This window comes from Macaca fascicularis, chromosome 12 (genome assembly GCF_037993035.2).
Source record: "Macaca fascicularis isolate 582-1 chromosome 12, T2T-MFA8v1.1".
NCBI classification, from domain to species: domain Eukaryota; kingdom Metazoa; phylum Chordata; class Mammalia; order Primates; family Cercopithecidae; genus Macaca; species Macaca fascicularis.
In genome coordinates, this window is record NC_088386.1 from 36,147,887 (window position 1) to 36,162,472 (window position 14,586).

The following is a 14,586-nucleotide window of genomic DNA, read 5'->3' on the forward strand; positions in this document are numbered from 1 at the left end:
TTAGATATTTAACAATCACAAAATTAAAATAAATATTTTTCCTGCATTGAATCTTGTAGAGACATTACAATACCTTAACAAAAATTAGTCTTTTAAATAAAATAAAGTATACTTAATGTTAAAATATTTTCTCTAAATTTGGGTCTGGGCTCAAAACTTGAGAAGTAGCACACACTTTGGCAAACCTCTCTAAGAATGTTTCCCAATGGAAGTTAACAATATCACCTGACACTGGTAGATGTTTAAATGTAAGAACGTACAGCATAGAAACAAGAAGACAGTAAGCATCCAATTTATGTTAAATGTATCCAAAGGGACTTAAAATTAATGCATGCATTTATATACGTTGCTTCCTGAAACTTAACTAAAATTTTACTAAAGTTACATTAAAATAACTTTTGTGTAAAGTCATGAACCCAAAGCACAAAGAAAATTAGGAAAAAAAAAATATATATATTGACAAAAAAAGGTAGGAAGAAAAGTGGTCAAGTAGTTAGTGATTTAACAGCCTCCATAGCTCCAAATGGTAAGATAAAGGCGAAGAAAGTTCATTTCCCAAACCTAATAACTTTGCAAGTAATGGATACTTGTAGAAATAGAGATAACGTAAGTGCTAAAACTAGAAGGAGTGGTGGAAGATCTATTTAGGAGGTAGTAAGATCCCCAGACCCTCTTTATATTTTAGAAGGCTAGACCCTGCAGAGGATCCTGTATATAGAAGATTGGATATTTATTCCCTGAAGGGTAAAATAGAGGTTCTCTGAACTGAGGAACCAGAGTTACAGTTAATCTTTTTAAAAAATAAGACTTCATATACAAAAAAAATATATAAGAGTAATTCAGTACAAATCCAGGCAAAGAGAATCCCTAGAATATGTTGAATAAATATTCCAACATTACTTTTGTGCAGAATATGTGTCTTGATAAAATTATGACATATTAGGATAAGAAGGGGATTGCAAATGGGGGTAGGAAGTCAATAAATAACACATGAGGTCAATACATAATGCCTAAGGCTAAAGATTCAGGAACTGAAAATGTAGCCACGTTATTTAGATACTAAACTAAACAAAGAAATCAGTAAAACACTTTAAAGCAGGTGCCTATGATAAAAGGATATAGGGCAGGCCTGCCATTTTTAATAAAAGTATGTTAGAATTACAAACATTTTAAATATATATAAATTGGTGTATTCATTTCTTATTGCAGTTATAACAAATTACCACCCCTTTGGTGGCTTAAAAGAATATAAATTGTTTTACAATTATAAAAGTCAGAAGTCTACAATCTACATCATTGGGCTAAAACTAAGGTATATGCAGGTCCATATTTCTTTTGAGGGCTCATTAAAAAAAAAAAATCTGTTTTCTTATCTTTTCCAGTTTCTAGGGAACATGCACATTCCTTGACCTCTTTCTCCACCTTCAGATGTGTTACTCGTACATCTGTTTTCATCCTTAACATTTTTTCTTTCTATCTCTAATGTTTCTGCCTCAATCTTATAAGGACTCTGTGATTACATTGGGCCCATTCAAATAATCTAGGATATTTTTTCCATCTCAATATCCTTAACTTAATCACAGTAGGAAAGTCCCTTTCATCATGTAAGGTAAAAAATTCACAGGTTCCAGTGATAGGACCTGGGTATCTTTTGTGAGACATCATTTGGCCTAATGCAGTTGTCCCTGGTTCTCAAAGATTTATATCAGCTCAGCGTGCAAATGAAGTGTATTCCATATCAAGGTCCTCAAAAGTCTCAAATCATGAATAGCATCAACTCAAGTCCAAAATCTCTTCTAATCTCATAAACTCAAAAATCTGTAATTTCATCATCTAAATCAGCTATGTTTAAAATTCTGGGCATGATCTATCCTGATCCAAAATTCCTGTCCATCTGTGGACCTGTAAAACTAGAAAATAAGTCATCTGTTCCCAAAATAAATGTGGGACAAGTATAGAATGCTAGTTATAGACATTTATGTTCAAAAATGGAGAAAATGAGTCACCAGGCTGGGCTCAGTGGCTCACGCCTATAATTCCAGCACTTTGGGAGGCCAAGGCGGTTGGGTCACAAGGTCAGGAGTTGAGACCAGCCTGACTAACATGGTGAAATCCCATCTCTACTAAAAATACAAAACTTAGCCAGGCATGGTGGTGTGCACCTGTAATCCCAGCTACTCAGGAGGCTGAGGCAGGAGAATTGCTTGAACCCAGGAGGCAGAGGTTGCAGTGAGCAGAAATCGCGTCATTGCACTCCAGCCTGGGTGACAAAACAAGACTCCATCTAAAAAAAAAAAAAAAAAAAAAAAAAGACAGAAAGAAAAGAAAAGAAAAAACAAGTCACCAGTTCCAAGCAATTTTGAAATCCAGCAGAGTAAACTCCACTTATTGTTAAAACTTGGGAAAATTTCTCTGTGGCTCAAATCTCTGCCTTCTCTACCTTTCACTCTTCCCTCTGAATTATTCTTCCCTTTTCATGGGTTTGCAGATAAATAGTATTACCAACCCGTTTCTTGCCTATAGAAATTTGGGAGTCTTACAGCCTTCTTTTATTCCCTTCTCTCTCTTTCTCTTACAGTCCAAACTGGCAATGTTTCTTCTGTTATAATATTCTCAAAAATCTTGTGGGTCTTCTTGTTTGCCATGGGAATTTGCACCACTAAACAAGAGGCTCCTACACAGGTATTTCCAAGATAATCCCATCCTTATTTTGTAGCTTCTGCTGAAATGGAAGAAAGTATCCACGAGTCACATTATCACTTCGAAGAGCTCTCTATGTAAATGAACAGTTTTAGCTTTTCTTTCTTCTGAGGCACTAACAAAAAGTTGTCCAACCATTCACTTTCCTAACAGTGAATCTTCTAATTTTAGTGTCATTTGCAATCTGGATAGATCGAGAATTTCCCAAATAATCAAGTTCTGGTTCTTTTTTGCTTAACAGTTATTATAAGCAGAAAGAAGGAAACCAGAACACATCAACATCTTGCTTGGAAATGTCCAAAGTTAAATATCAAAGTTCCTTGCTTACAACTCCTGCTCTATATATAATGGCAGAAATCAATTTAAGTATTATAAACATTGCCTCTATAAAGTATATTTGATTAAGTTATATTATTTCAAATTTAATTATATTTATTTCATAGTATCTTAATGTGCTTAATCTCCTTTTTTCTAGTTTTCAATAACATATTATTCATTTCTCTCTGAGCCCTCATCAGCAATATTCTTCATGTCCACATTTCTAACAACAGTTTATTTATGATGATTTAAGTATTCTCTGAGATAATATAATTTTTTCTACCATGCTCTTTACTTCTGAGTTCCCATTAGAAGAATTTTAACATCTATATCTATGAACAGTCTATTCAAGGCAATCCAGGCTTTTTCTATTATCGTCCTAAAAGTTCTTCCAGCCTCTACCCAGTACCCAATTTGAAAGTCATTTACAGATTTTTAGGTATCTGTGCAAATAAAAAATAAGCTTCTAAGCCCCCAACCAACTGAATGGAACCCCATCTCAGTCAAGGGGATTCCAAAGAAAACTCAAAAACTAGTTCAGGCCCTGACAGATAGGGAGGGTCCATACTTACCTCATTTTGGACTTTAGACATAATTGCCCAGCATTAACATTAAAACAATGATCCTAAGACTGACAGAAAGACTCTTTGAAGTAATAAGATACCAACTCCAACCTGCAACATATATTACCCCAAAATATGTTTCTTTTTTTTTTTTTCTTTTTTTTTTTTTTTTTGAGACAGTCTCACTTTGTGGCCCAGGCTGGCGTGCAATGGGGCAACTTTGGCTCACTGCAACCTCCGCCTCCTGGGTTCAAGCAATTCTCCTGCCTCAGCCACCTGAGAAGCTGGGATTACAGGCGCCCATCACCACACCTGGTTACTTTTTTGTATTTTTAGTAGAGATGGGGTTTCACCATGTTGGTCTCAAACTCCTACCCTCAGGTGATCCACCCACCTTGGCTTCCCAAAATGCTGAGATTACAGGCATGAACCGCTACCTGAAATATATGTCTTTGAAATATTTTGGAATGGCCCTGCAAACCTGTAATAATATAACTAGCTCTTTCTCAGTTCAGGCCCTCCTAATCTCAAAGACATTTACTGAGATTCAAATACCTTTTAAAGGTCTAAATAGGACATAATTGCTATCTATTATCTCTAAGGGTGACTATCTACGAGACTCCATCTACATAACAAGAACCTTGGTCTACACAACCCCTTTTCTTAACCCAGAAACTCCTTTCTATTGAGTCTAGATCATTAGATAATAATTGAACTCTTTCAACAAATTGCCAATCAGAAATTCTTTGAATCCACCTATGACCTAGGACTCCCCTGTTTGAGTTGTCTTGCCTTTCCCGTCTGAACCAATGTATGTCTCACAAGTATTGATTGATGTTTTATGCCTCCTTAAAATGTATAAAACCACGCTGTAACCCAACCACCTTGGGCACATGTTTTCAGAGCCTCCTGAGATTGTGCCTCTGACCATGGTCACTCATGTTTGCCTCAGGACAAATCTCTTTAAGTATTTTGAATAGTTTGACTCTTTTCATAGACATTTGTTACAGCAGCACCTCACTTCCAGGATACAAAATTCCTATTTGTTTCTTGGAATTTTGTAAGAAATTACTTAGTGGTTTTATATAACACAAATCATCTCACAGTTCAAAAGGTTCAGTCTCACATTCAAGATGTCACCAGAGCTACTTCCTTCTAGAGACTCTGGGAGAGAATCTGCTCTTTGTCTTACAGCTTCTAGAGGCTGATGGTATTTATTTGGCTTGTGGCCACTTTGTTCTAATCTCTGCTTTTATCATCATATCACCTTTTCTCGTTGCCTTTTGACTTATGTGTCTCCTTGTTATAGGAAACTTGTAATATCATTTAGCGCATCCAGATTATCTAATCCAGGACAATCTCTTATTTAAAAATCACCTGACTGTAGACTTGATCATATCTATAAATACCTTTGCAACACTGTTTAGGTTAGTGTTTTATTGAAGAACTGACTAAAGCCTAGTCAGGTTGACAAATAAAACTGACCAGCACATGTAGACAGAGTTAATAGTAATGGTAGAGTGCTAATAAATAAAGTTGAACTCATTTGCCAAACATGCATTTTATGTTAACTTATGCCAAAAAGAGTAAGTGAATAATTCAACTAAAATGTGACTAAAAATTAAAAATAAGCATTGCCTCTAAAAAGTACATTTGATTAAGTTATATAATTTCAAATTGAATATTTATTTCATACTATTCTTAATGTGCTGAAAGTAACCAAATAGTCTTTAATTATCACATATTTTAAGAAAATATTTTAGTATGGGCAACATAGTCAGATTATGCCTCTACAAAAATTTAAAAAAAAAAAAAAAAAAAAAAAAAAAAAAACATAGCTGGTTGTGGTGGTGCTCCTGCAGTTCCAGCTACTCAGGAAGCTGAGGAAAAAGAATTGCTTTAGCCCAGGAGTTTGAGGCCATAGTGCACTATTATTGTGCCTCTGTACTCCAGCCTGGGCAACAGAGCAAGATTCTGTGTCTATAAAATAATATAGACAGAAAGATAAATAGATGTGTGTATGTGTGTGTGTGTGTGTATACACATATATATGTACATATATTGTAATTGCCTTAAAATGTTACTTAAAATTAGGTAAACATGAGGCTGTATTCTGCTCTCATTATCGATTGCTACCTTAATTTCTCAGTGACTCTGACACAAGTTAGCAGTATTGATGTAAGAAAAAAAAAATACAGAGAAGCTTATCTTTTTATGTCAAGCTGTGAAAAATGTCATGAGGAAATTTAGAATTAATACAAAACTAAGGACTTATTTTCACATAAACAATAGCCTATGTTATTGGAACATTCCTGCATAGGAGTTATTCCAGAGTTCACAAGTATAAAAAATTTTCTTGACCTAGCTAATTTATGTCAGATAAAAGTGTAGGAGTACAATTTGCTTCCTACAGCATGTAATTATATAATAAATATGCCCTGGGTAGAATAAAAAAAGATAACAATACATATTTCTCTTATTCATATAGGAAAAATACCTTCAATTCATAGGTTTCAAAACCACATGCTTTAAAAATAAGAGATATTTTTTGGATAATCCTGCTGTTAAAATCTGACTATTGATTCATAAATTTAAAGCCAATGCTTTAGAATACTTTTTAAAAAATCACCCCATTAATTATTGTTTATTGCCTTCCAACAGATTATCCCATAAGACTTCAAGGCATGTAATCATAAAGGTAAGCATTTTGATAACTTCTCGTCACAAAATAAGTTTGCTGCTTTCATTAAACATTTGACTTTTTGAATTTAAATAGACACTGCCATTTCAGAGTAAGAACAGGAGGAGAAATTTAGTCTTGGGTATATGAGATTTGTATTCTTAAAAATGATTTTAGCGAATCCTATTTAAAAAGTATAGATAGATTTCTGTTTATTTAACTTATGGTTCCAGATATCTATCAATAAATGACTTACTCCCTTGTATTCTAGGACATTTCTTTTTGTTTATAAAGATTTTAAGATGTGAAAGGTCACAGGACAAAAATAAATCAAATAATGTACAAATATGTATTATGCAATTATTATATATCAAATACTATCATAAACAATAGAGATACAGCAAACAACATCTTAACTCTCTAGTTTTTCCAAAACATGTTTTTCATCTCAAAATATCAATGTGCCAAAAACAAATGAACAATCATTGCAATTTGTTTTTGGTTAATAGAAAACAGTCATACAATACTGTCACTTCTTAGAGAAGAAAAGCTAGTTGTTAATAGAGATTAACAATGACATTTATACAAGTGTAGTCTGAGAACCAGGAGGAGAACCAGGATGAAACTGGTTGTTTGCAAGTTTCAGAGGATTGCAAGGAGAAATGTGTTTTCAGAAGTAGAGAGTAGTCAACAATTTCAACAGAAATGAGGTCATTGTCTTTGTCAACCACAGAGTCATCTGAATCTGTTATCAGAGCAATGAGGGAATTTGTGAAAGACTGCAGTTATTTAAAGAGGGAAAAGAGTCAGTGGGTATAGATTACTTGTTGAACCTTGGCAGCAATAGGAAAGGTGGAGAGGACAATGGGATCCCCAAAAGAGATAAATTTGTTTATAGTTTTATTTTTTTAGTATGGAGGAGAAATGATCATTTTTGTAGCTTTAGGAGGAGGCTTACTGACCAGAGAGAGAGAATAAAAAATACATACACAATGGTTTCAACAGCACAGGAGTAAGGTTTAGATTTGAAAGGACCCTTTCTCAACAATTAAAAAATGGAACTAGATGAAATGGGTATACACAAAGGTAACAGCTAACATTAGGCCAGTCACAGTGGTTCACACCTGTAATCCCAGCACTTTGGGAGGCCATTGTGGGTGGAACACCTGAGGTCAGTAGTTCGAGATCAGCCTGGTCAACATGGTGAAACCTTGTCTCTACTAAAAATACAAAAAAAAAAAAAAAAAAAAAAAAAACCTAACTGGGCATGGTGGCAGGCACCTGTAATTCCAGCTACTCTGGAGGCTGAGGTGGGAGAATTGCTGAATTGCTGGAACCTAGGAGGCGGAGGTTACAGTAAGCCAAGATTGTGCCATTGCACTCCAGACTGGGCAACAAGAGCAAAACTCTGTCTCAAAAAAAAAAAAAAAAAAAAGCCAACATTAATTGAATACACATACACACATGAGGGAGAATGAGTGGCATTATTCTATGCACTTGTTGTGTTGTGATAGGTAACATTACCCCTACTTCACAGATGAGGGAACTGGGACATGTAGTGCTTAATAATTTGCAGAGGTCACACAAATAGTCAAAAGCAGAGCCACAATTTGAATCCAGGGAATCTTATTTTAGAGTCTAGATTCTTAATCACAATACTCCAATGAACCCAATTAAATCTGCAAGTGGAAGTGAGGCAATTTACTGAATGCCTCTATTTTTTGCCTACAAGAAAAATAAAAAGACATTCATTGAGAATGGTGTAGACAGGTATGAAAGGAGTTTTAAGATGATGGTGAAGGAAATTATGGGATTATATATGTAAATCTGTGTGTTTGTGTGCTTTTTCTCTCATAAAATATCTTTCCTTTGGAATAAGAAGCTAATAAAATATAATTTTAGGAGATATTTGTTAGAAAGATTCATGTTCCCAAATTCCATATTTAGGTTGTAGGGTTCATTTCTTATCTATGAGACTTTCAAAATCAGTATAGATTTTAATGCTTTTAAAATCTCAGAATATATTAGCATTAAAGACTGGACAAGGCATTTTTTCCCCTTTAAGTAAGTAAATGGATGTATTCTATATATAACTGAATGTCAATTCAACTTACATATTTTCCTCTAAAAATAATTTACTGGTCCCAGCCTTTGAATATTGCATTAGTTTGTTAGGGCAGCCATAACAACAACAACAAAAAAAAACAGTGATGGGATTGCTTAAACAACAAAATGTACTTCCTCAGAGATCTGAAGGCTGCAAGTCTAAAACCAAGGTGGTGACAAGTGTGGTTTCTTCTGAGACTTCAATCTCTCTATTTTTTTTTTTTTTTCTTTTTTGTTGGAATGGAGTCTCTCTCTGCCGCCCGGGCTGGAGTTCAACAGCATAGTCTTGGCTCACTGCAACCTCCGCCTCCCGGGTTCAAGCGATTCTCCTGCCTCAGCCTCTCAAGTAATTGGGATTACAGGCACCTGCCATCATGCCCTGCTAATTTTTGTGTTTTTGTAGAGACGGGGTTTCACCATGGCGGCCAGGCTGGTTTCGAACTCCTGACCTCAGTTGATTCGCTTGCCTTTGCCTCTCAAAGTGCTGGGATTACAGGCATGAGCCACCACGCCCGGCCAGGCGTCTCTCTTTTGCCTGCAGAGAGTTGCCTTATTGTGCCCTCACAGGGTTCTCCCTTGGTCTATGTTGCCTATTTCCCAATTTCCTGCTATTATAAGGATACTAGTCATATTAGATTAGAGTCCACCCATTATGACCTCATTTTACCTTAATTACCTTGCTAAAGGCCCTATTTCCACACACACTCACATGTGGAGGTACTGAGAACTAGAACTTCAACATATCAATTTAGGGGACCATAATTCAGATCATAACAATTTTTTTTTAAGCCCTTAAGTTTCTATTCATCTGTCTGGTCAACGCCAAAGTGGAATTACTTCTAGAGAAGGTTTTATACTTTCCTCTTCTTAACATCGTGATCATTCTGAAATTTAAATGAACTAATGTTGTACATTAATGAACTAATGATGTATATTTAAACACTAATATTCATTGTTTTTTACTAGTAAGTAGAGAGTGAAGTGAAAACATGGTACATTTAGTGTTTTGGGAATCAAGGAAAAAAAAAAATTAAATCAACCCTTCTGTGCTGTAACTTCGTCAGAATGTGGCAGCTCAGGTTTCCGTTAGCAGCCAGAGCAGTCAGTTTCAACTACCCCTTTACTATGGTAAATACATAAGTTAAGCATGAAAGAACTGGAGAAACTGGTGCCTGAGTATAAGGGTCAGAATATGTGATCAAACCCACCAAGATCCCACCTCGGTTTTCTCAGATCCTAAAGCAAGCTTGTCCAACACACAGCCTGTGGGCCACATGTCGCCCAGGATGGCTTTGAATACGACCCAACACAAATTGGTAAACTTTTTATGAGGTTTTAAATTTATTTTATTTTATTTTATTTATTTTGCTCATCAGCTATTGTTAGTGTTAGTAAATTTTATGTGTGGCCTAAGACAGTTCTTCCAATGTGGCCCAGGGAAGCCAAAAGATTGGACACCCCATGTCTGATCCAATAATAAAATCATTCTTACACATACACCTTGTCCCAGGGCCCACTTAAGATTAAGAAACTTTCCAAGTCTCTAGAGAAAGCTTTCCAGACTCCAGACCATAAAGACTAGGCAGAGATTAAATGAAACACTCCTGCTTGTTCCTGCTGAAACAGCGCCATGCACTCCCACACGTAGGCATGGAGCTTTAAATGTATATGTGTACCAGAGAAAAACTTATAACTTTGAGTCGGTCTTGAGTTGGTCCAACCTTCTTGTTGGTTGCAGAAATAGGCTCCCTTTTTTCCCAGTTGGTCTGCATCTTGTTATTGAACCTCGAGAACAAGCAGCTGGATGGGCCACATTAGTATGGGAACAAGAACAGCAATAAACTTTCTCCAGTGGCTACTTCAGACTGAACTAAGATTTACTTTACCTTTACAATGAAATAACTGCTGGCTCTCCACTGGACCTGTTTATCTGGTAGGCACTGTAGTAAGCATAACATTGTCATTCTTTTCATTAATCCTCATGAATTGATGCTATTTTGCTCCTAATTTTAGTAAAGCTTAAGAACATTGCATCATAATGAGTGATGCACTTGGATTCAAATCTAAGTCTCACTATTCCCAAAGCCCATATTTTAACCTTAACAGGCTTACCACATATCTCTAGGTATCAATGAACAAATTGAATTAAATAAGTCAATAATAAAAATGATAATTTAACAAAAAAAGACTATAGGGAGGTAATAATTTCAGATTGCAATGGTATTTTGTACAAAAATATTATACTACTTGGCAACTAATTGTGATTATTTCTCCTCTATCATAGATTTTAAAAATACTAAGTTTAAGCAAGTTCATCTTTTGTTGGGACGATTCAAATCAACACACTAAATTCATTTCTATCTTTACTACCAAATGAATTATTTTTTCATGGAACTCAATGCTAAAGAAAAAAGGGAGTACTTCTGTGCACTCACCAAGTAAGGTAAACATTCATATAGATTAGATTCATGTACTTTGACTAAGAAATTTCATGCACAGGAGAAACAAGAAAGGCATGTGTGGATGTAACTATATGCCACATTCTGAAGTCTCTTCTATTTTAAGAAGATATTTGTCATCAGATGATTTTTATGTAAGATGCATGTTTGTTGTCTTAATATTATTTTCAGAAAATATTAACAACCTTAAAATATTACCAACTGTAAAATAGCTATCTGTTTCATCCTTATGGTTATTTGTCAGAGTTCATTATAATGTGACAGAATGGGCATTTGGGACCATCTACTCTTTAAGCTTCTTTCATCATCATGGCTGGAGGAGATTTCACTTTACTGTGTGTGCCTGTAAAATTCTGTCTGTACTCACACCACACTGGTATCACACTAACCTGTGGTTATTTCTGCTGCTAAGATTTCCTCTCCTACTTTGTACATTCCATGAGAGCAAGCATCTCAACTTTCAGAAAGCATATGATTTCTCCCTTTATGAATATGCATTGATTGCTTATTAAGTCCCAGGAACTCCGTGACCAGGGTCAGAGTGCCCCAAAGGCATTTGGAACAACAGTCAACAGAGTGTCCCGGAGACTTGCCTTGAGCTGGGCTGGAGGTATACTGATGAGCAAGGCACAGTTTCTGTACTTATACGGCAGAGAAGCTATTAGAGCAAAATAAAAATAACAATATTATAATAAAGTTAGGTGCAAAGTATTTGTGGGAACTGGAAGACACATTTTTCTCTAGCTTGAGAGTATTGTGTGTGTGTGTGTGTGTGTGTGTACACACCTTGTAGGTGAAAGAAAGAGCTAAAGTGAACCTAAAGTATAGAATGTGAACCAAGTGAAATATAGGCAAGGAAACAGTACACTCAATGTTTAACCTGAGGTAAGAGGCAGAATGGCCCAACCAATACATTGCAATTGGCAGAGTAGATATTCAATAAATCTGATTTAGAATGTTTACTTCAGATATACATTTTAGGAAATATGAGCCTGATTCTCCCTTATATCTGAATCAGAGTAGCTCATACATGCAAATTACACAGAAAGAAAACCCTTCATTAGAGTACATGTAGAAAACTTAGTCCTTGCTTTACATTTTCTTCAGTTTAAATAAATAAACCTTTTGTCATTAATACCTATTCAGAATGGCAGACCATGCTGACGCAAAATTGCGGGCTTTGCCATTACTTTCTTTTTCTTTGTTTTTTTTTTAAAAAAAAAAAAAAAAAAAAAAAAAAAAAAAAACAGAAACAAAAGCAAAAACAAAAAAAACTTTATTTTACAAAGAACACAACTCCTTTTGACACACAAACACACACACATTCCAAGGAGGAGCCCATTAAGAACAGTAGCAGACTGGGGAGAGCAATGGGGGGCTTACTGAACACCGGTCTGTGTATCCCAGATGAGGGATCACAGGGAATGTTTTATCAGATATGACTTTTCACCTCCAAGACAGGAAAAGAGATCTTGACCTGGAAGCCTGCCCACCTACAAGGCAGAAAGCTCCACACACAATCTTCGGCATCGTCAAACTATCCTGTTTCAAAGAGCATCTTGGAATAATGGGTTATCAGCTGAGGTGGGTGGTGCCAGCTGGGGTCATAGATCATGTCTCCTGGTGGGGCACAGCAGACCCAAGGTTTGAGATGTTGAGAAATGTTCCCCTGGATGTCGTCAGCATCACAGGGATTCCTTTGATCTGCTTTCAACTCCAAGTCCCAGTCTTCATTAAAAAGATTGCCAGGCTGTTCCCTGGGTGGACAGTTTGTCCCTTCTCTCAGCTCCCAGGTATTCCATCAGAGTCCCCCTCATTCACAGCAAATCCTTCCTCTTCAGAATGGGTGCCCCCCCCGCCCCCCGCCCCTGGGCTGGACGGTCATTAGAGACGCTCTGTGCTCCCTGGGCTAGTTGATCCACTGCCTTCTCAGTCTCTCTCTCCTGAAAAGAGTGGTCAGATGTAGCAAAGCCAGCCTCCGGGCTAGGGGGCGCCTTCCACGTGCTAGGCAGAGGCGGCCCGGAAACAGCTCAGCGGTCCCCTGCGACTGGGCCCTGGCGGACTGAGGATCCATGCCCGGCTGCCCGCGACGTTGTAGGCCACGTGACACGCCTTTACTTTCAATGGCAAAGCCCGCAATTACTTTTGCACCAACCGAATACATACCAATATCAGTCTAAAATGTTGCTATTTTTCAAATTTTCTCCCTTGCATTCTGAATATGTATTTTAATAATACCAATGGAGATAAATCAGAGAGTGGGAAAAATTTTATTCATGCTATGTGAGAGGTATTTAATCAATTACTGAATGTGGCTTCTGTGTACAAATGCATGGCTCAAGCCATCTTGGTGAAACATTACTTAGAAAATTATGTTTCTTTTTTATTAATTTTGAAATCAGTGTTCATCTTCTCATTGAACCCTGTTCTCTAACACTGGCAGAGAAAGATGGTTAATGTAGATGTCTTTTGAATGGTGACTAAATTAATCTCATTTCTCTGTATTATTTATCAGACTAACAGGTACAACCAACAGGCATTTTCACAGACACTTGCTGTTCCAGACCTAAGCACTCCTGTCACCCTAAGCATGCAGGATACCATCAAATCACCTGTCTTGCCAATTCATCTCACAATGTCTAGCCCATCCAAATCCCAGTTTTGTGAATATAACAAAAATAGAGAAGTTTTTGACATTTTCAGATATCATAGATTACAGATAAATTTTATTCTTAGCTATCATTCTACACATACACATATACGTTTCTATTATTTTGAAAGTTGAAAGGGATGAGGCAAAAGAAACTTATTAAAATTGTGTTTTATTACAAGATACAGATATTCTTGAATTTCTAATGCATACTTATTTACCAACATCCCTTCTCATATTCTTAATTTTTAGGCTCTGATTGTCTCTATATTGGCATGCTAGCTAAGATAAATTATAATCTGGACCCAAGATCCAAGGGGTTGGAGACAGAGAAGTGTTTGGATCTTTGGAAAATCAAATGCGTCCAACAGTAGGAACATATTCTGTCATCTTGAATATATCCCTTTCTATTGTCTTTTCATCTCTACCCCCTTACTTTTGCTACTCATGCATGAATATTCCATTGTTAAAGCATGCATTTCTTCTGTCATCTAGTTTTTAAAAATCTCCTATAGTGTCCATAGCATGTATCAGTCATGTGCAAATGTTCAATAAACACTGTGAGATGAGGGGAGAACTCTGGAGTCCTAAGTCCTTCTCATTTCCCTAAGGAGAGGGCCCCTCTACTTGCTTCATTCACAATATTTGAAAGTTTGAACAGCAAGTACACCTGTTCTTCAAAATCTTTGTATGCTATGGTGGTCATTTTATATGCTAGCTAGATTATATTAATTCATAGTGATGAATAAAATGGATCAATAAAGAAAAATAAAGATGAAGACTCAAAACTGTTTATGCTAATTTATTACTAAGTCCTAGACCTTGTTCCAACCAGCATTTATTAACTTGTTGAGTCTTATCATGCTTTTAATATTGCTATTAACATAATCCTTATTTCTAAAAGGGAAAACTGAGAGAATGAGAAGTTGAATAATTTGCCTAAAGACACAGCATGTAACTGGTGAACAGGAGAAGAGAGGCTGGGTTGAATCTAGATAAAAATCCTGAATCTAGAATCTTTGCTTTTAACCAATATTCTATAGTTAAAACTTTCCCATACAGGTTCATATTTCCTTCCCTGATGAACAGTTCTGTCCAACCAAACAAACA

The 14,586-nt window shown here is 36.2% G+C and overlaps 1 protein-coding gene and 1 pseudogene across 4 annotated transcripts in view; both read right to left on the bottom strand.

The window, feature by feature from the left end:
- The window catches only part of LRP1B (LDL receptor related protein 1B), a 1,954,889-nt gene that overhangs the window by 457,916 nt on the left and 1,482,387 nt on the right, over positions 1-14,586 (bottom strand). The gene's annotated exons all lie outside the window — the stretch shown is intronic.
- On the bottom strand, positions 12,132-12,900 carry LOC135966425 (coordinator of PRMT5 and differentiation stimulator pseudogene; annotated as a pseudogene).